The sequence below is a fragment of the Hirundo rustica genome, chromosome 15 (genome assembly GCF_015227805.2).
Source record: "Hirundo rustica isolate bHirRus1 chromosome 15, bHirRus1.pri.v3, whole genome shotgun sequence".
NCBI classification, from domain to species: domain Eukaryota; kingdom Metazoa; phylum Chordata; class Aves; order Passeriformes; family Hirundinidae; genus Hirundo; species Hirundo rustica.
In genome coordinates, this window is record NC_053464.1 from 9,202,141 (window position 1) to 9,207,004 (window position 4,864).

General features: G+C 50.9%; 1 long non-coding RNA gene and 1 other non-coding gene across 3 annotated transcripts; both read right to left on the reverse strand.

Moving 5' to 3' along the window:
- Window positions 1–897: 897 nt before the first annotated feature.
- Window positions 898–979, reverse strand: TRNAL-UAG (transfer RNA leucine (anticodon UAG)). The gene has a single exon. It is a non-coding gene; the product is annotated as a tRNA-Leu (tRNA).
- Window positions 980–3,763: 2,784 nt separating this feature from the next.
- Window positions 3,764–4,818, reverse strand: LOC120759884 (uncharacterized). 2 transcript variants are annotated; one of them, XR_005703245.1, is made up of 3 exons: window positions 4,735–4,818; window positions 4,424–4,574; window positions 3,764–3,991 (listed from the first exon to the last, which is right to left on the reverse strand). It is a non-coding gene; the product is annotated as an uncharacterized LOC120759884 (long non-coding RNA). The 2 variants fall into 2 exon arrangements; XR_005703244.1 differs by having other exon boundaries at window positions 3,764–4,057.
- Window positions 4,819–4,864: the final 46 nt, after the last annotated feature.

Genomic DNA, 4,864 nt, shown 5'->3' on the forward strand with positions numbered 1-4,864 from the left:
GGTTTTTCACGGGTCAAAACAGAGTATTTCAGTTAAACTGGAAGTTACTAAGTAAGTTACATTAGTGAATTGTATTTATGCCACAGTAGAAGAATCTGCTGCTATGGCTTTCACAGATCTTTGTACAGCTTCCTTCACCTCCTGTAGTTAAGGGCAACAACTAACACAGTTCAGTTGCTGCTCAGCTGAACTTAAAGCACAAGTCTCTTTTGGCACCAAATTTCTGAAGCACAGCAGTTGCACTGAGCAAATCCCGGCAGCAGCTGAAGTGGACAATGTGCTTTTCACATTATTGTTCAGCTAAAATGGACCTAAAGCATGATCTGGGAGGCTCCAGCTCCTTCCCATCCACCACTCGCGGTGGGAATTTACCAGAGAAATCTTCCCATCTGCATCTTTCCAACCTGTAACATGGAGAGGGCACAACCAAGAGCAAGGTGCGAACAGTAGAGAGCTTGGGAAAGGACTAGGGATGAGAGCTTGAGAAATCATGGTCGGGAAGGGAGTAACCACGGATGGATTTGAGAATTCCGGAAAGGGTGTGAACACTGGCACCTCCCCTCAGTCCAGGGCAGGCCGCAAAGCCCAGGCGCCAGGCCGGCGGGTCGGGGTGTTGTAACACAAAAGCAGCGTGGAAAAGGCAGAACCCCTGAAAATTAGTGTTTCTCCTTTTAGTCTTAAAGCGAGATACTAATACAGTGGATAATTCCTTTTCCCTAGCTCATATCGCAACTTTCTAATGCGGATTTTAACCGATGCCCTCAGCACCGCGGCCCCGCGGGGCGCCGTGCCCGGCCCTGGCAGCGCCGATCGTACCGTGCCGCCCCCGCCGGCGGCTCCCGCGTTCCCGCTGGGCGTGGGGCGAAAAGGAGCCGCCGCGGCGGGGACAAAACAGCTTGGCAGCGGTGGGATTCGAACCCACGCCATCGAAATGACTGGAGCCTAAATCCAGCGCCTTAGACCACTCGGCCACGCTACCGCCTGGCTGCTCGAGCGCCCGCCAGGCCTATTTGCCGGGGGCCCCGCCGCTGTCGTTTCGATCTGTCTGTGCACACTGCAGGTCCGTGTCCATGCACACCGCCTGCGGCGCCCGCCGCGCCCCGTGAACGCCGCCGCTGCCGCCGGCCCGGGCCCCGCTCTCTCCGTGCCGCCGGGCCCGGCCCAGCGCAGTCCCCGCCCCCGACCGGCAGGTGGCGCCGCTGCCCCGCGCCCGGCGCCGCCCGCGCACGTGTCCCCGCGGCAGGCCCAGGCCGGCACCTCGGCGAGGCGCTACCGTGCGGTCTGTGCCCCACGGCAGTCCCGGCTGTGGGGGATCCCGTCCGGCTGGTCCTCCGGAGGGCTTTGCCCGGCTGCGCGGATCCGCAACCCCAGCGATGGCCGTGCCGTGGTCACGCAGGGTCGAGGGCAGCCCTGGGCTGGTGCCACGGCTCCCGGCCAGGAATAGGGTCCGTGCTGCCCCGTATCAGGCACCCACTGCTTTCCCTGCCCGCTGCAGTCGCCTCCGGCCCACCAGAGCACGTGTGTTGCCCAAGAGCTGCAGCTCGCTGCGAGGCCACTGCTTTCCGGGCAGCTGCTCACTTGGCGTGGAAGTGTGTCCTCAGCTGAACCATTCCCACCCAACACGGGAGGCCCCCGCCACCTTTATCTCGCTGGCAGCTGATGGCCGCGGCTGCCTGTACACAGATTGTTGTCCTGCCACGTCGGTGCCTCGCTTACCTGCTGCTGGGCTCCGGCACGGTGTGAGCAGGCGCTTTCCCTGTCCACCTCAATGAGACAGCTGGCTTTGGCAGCCAGAGCCAGGTTCGGTCACCGGTGAGTAGAAAGACGAATTCTCATGTTCTGGGAGGCCTGCAGGAGAAATGTGTATAATTACTTTGTGGACAGACCTAAAAATATCAAGACTAAATGCAATGCAGTTAAAGCAATATGGAGCAATTATGTCCAGCATTGCATAGAAAGTCATGCATTGGTGCTCCAGGAAGTTTTAGGTATGTGTGTTACATGCACCTCCCATATGACTGGAGTGAGGTTTATGACCAACTTGATTTACCTTGTAAGAACAGATTGTCAGAGGAGTATGAGGGCACAAATTGTCAGGAAAATGAATGATTTAAAGGCAATTTTTAAATCTGCAAATTTAAATGAATGCAGAATAAAATTGCTCTGAAAGTTAATATCATATGGGATGTCCTTCCCTTTTCCTTCCAAAAACCACCATTTCCTAGAACAATGGTTTCTAAAGGGAACCTTATTTAAAATGAACATACTGAAACTTTACAAGCTATAGTGCTCTCAGAGAAAAATACATGCAGAGCTGAACATACTCAATGGAAGAATAACATTTTTAGATTGCAGGTCACTGCATTCCAAGGTTGCCATTTCAAATTAAATTTTTAATATTTTCAAACAACAAACAAGTGAATCAAAGTATTTAATTGTATATAAAGTATATAACACAATGTATAAATAGAAAACTAAAACTAGAAGATGCAGCATGTCTGGGCCAATGCCTGATTTCAACATCTTCAGTTTTTCATTATCACTGATTGTTCTTTTAAGAAAATGTTACAGAGAACAGAAGAGAAGCTCCAGGCTTAAACCTGGGAATAAGTACACCCTTGCCCCAGGGTAGCATAGCTGGCTTATTTAAAAAGCATGAGAAGTGTGTAGCTTTAGAAGGCATAACCTATGTTCCTGATAGAGCAGAATGTTCTCCGTGAGGATTTATGGCAGAAGGCAGTCCTGGGGTTCCTTTTAGTCCAAAATGATGCCGAGTATTTTGTGTCCAGAGAAGGGCAACAGAGCTGGTAAAGGGCCTAGAGGGTAAATCCTATGAGGAGCAGCTGAGGGAGCTGGGGGTATTCAGCCTCGAGAAAAAAATGACAACAAGGGGACCAGTCTCTCCTCCCAAGTAACAAGACAAAATGAAATGGCCCCAGCTGCACTTGGAGGGGTTCAGGCTGGATATTAGGAAAAATTTCTTCACTGAAAAGAGTGGGTTAAGCATTGGAGCAAGCTGCCTAGGGAAGTGGTGGAGTCACCATGCCTGGAAATGTTCAAAAAACAAGTAGACGTGGCACTTTGTGATACAGTCTAGTGGGTATGGTGGGATGGAGTAAAAGGTTGGTCTTGACCTTGGAGGTCCTTTGCAACCTTAATGATCCCGTGATTCGCCTGAGCTTAAAACGAGCTACTCTCATGACGTGTTCAGTTGTGCTCATGTATCACACCAGTTACAGTATTCCACCATTATCAGTAGCTTGCCATGGCAGGTGGTGATTTTTTAATGATTATCAACACATTTTCACACAGTGGGAACCAGACATCTGGCTTCTACTAGGCCTTCAGAATTCATTTGATGAGTCTGTGCTCTTCCCAGGCCCTGCCATGAAGCATCCCAATATCAGCCCTGCCGGGTGCTGCTCTCCTCAGGGTGCTCAGCTGGGCTGACAGCAGACTGAGAAATGAGGAGATGCAGATTCTGGTGCTTATGGGGCAAAAGTGCTCAGTTATTGATAGCTGCTAATATTTCCCACAGGGATTTGCAGCTGGGAGATGAATAGGACCTCAAGAGTTTTTCTGCACAATCACTAATGTTGCAAATGTTTCAGTTTAAACTCTGCACGAATTTGAGGAAAAATGTGCCCTCAAGAAGCAGCATTAAACGGGGGGCTCAGTCAAGTGTCTACTTGACATTCTCAAACCAGGTCTGCAGCCTCAGCATGGTGCTGGAAATTGGTGACAAAATTACAGGTACCCTCAAATTGCAGGTGGTGTTCCTGCACACGTGTGCTGCTCCCTCCGGTCCCCATGCTGAGACAGTTTAATTAATGTAAGTAATGGCAGGTTTTCCTGGCAGAGAGTCAGAGCATCTGCTCTGTGTGGTTTTAATTAAATATTGGTAATCTTCCTCCTGAAGATTATCTCAGCAGCAGTGTTTTTCTGCTGTCTTCAGAGAGCACAGGGATTGTACATTTTTCCGTCTGTAGTGCTGCAAGAGACCATCCATCTGTTACAAAGGATGTACTCACATCTTCCAGTCTCGGTTCTGCAACCCCTACTCGTGGTAAAAAGCACTAATGAGGATTATTTACATGAATAAGGAATTGAATAGCAGTAAAAAAAGGCAGACTGTTTGCAGGCTGCCAAGTAATACAATTAAGCCAGAACCTATTTACATTAATTTCCATGTAACTCATGAAAGGATAAGGAGTTTTGTTTCAATTTTCCACAAATTCTAGCTTGACAAAAAGCTTAAAACATGGGCGTTTTCAACCCAGAAAGCCAGTGTTTTAGGACAAATGCAAATGTGGGTGCTTTGAGGAAACGTGGTCTTTAGAACGTGAAATCTGGTGCATAATACCGCCATTTCTTATGGGGAAATGTGCAATAGCGCAATTTAATTTAGCTTGAAAAGACCAACCTGAAGCGCAGGCAGGCCCTGTGGTCGCTGCCCGCGTCTGCTCCCTGTGCCTTCTCTCAGGGCTGGAATCTTCGGGGGGCTGCTGTGCAGTGGGTGCTTCCCATGGGAGCACCTGCCCCAGAACACCCCCTCCTTTCAGCTCCACACCCAACTGCAACAGAAATGAAAGCAAATTTGAGTGGCCGTCCTGTAAGCAGCGCTCTGGAGACCTACACACCCGCTGTCCTTCCTGTCCCCACTCGGCCCGGGATTCTCTCATCGCTAACAGCGTTAGTTGGGGGTTCTGCTCAGATTTTTATCGGTTTTCTCACTGGAATGAAGCATCTGGCAGGCTCCCGGCGCCGCTGTGCTGTGAGGGGCCGCTGAGGGAGCGGGAGGCGGCGCCTTGGCGGGGCCGCGGGCGGTGAGGGGCGGCCCCGCTGCCCGGCTCCCGCCTTTTCC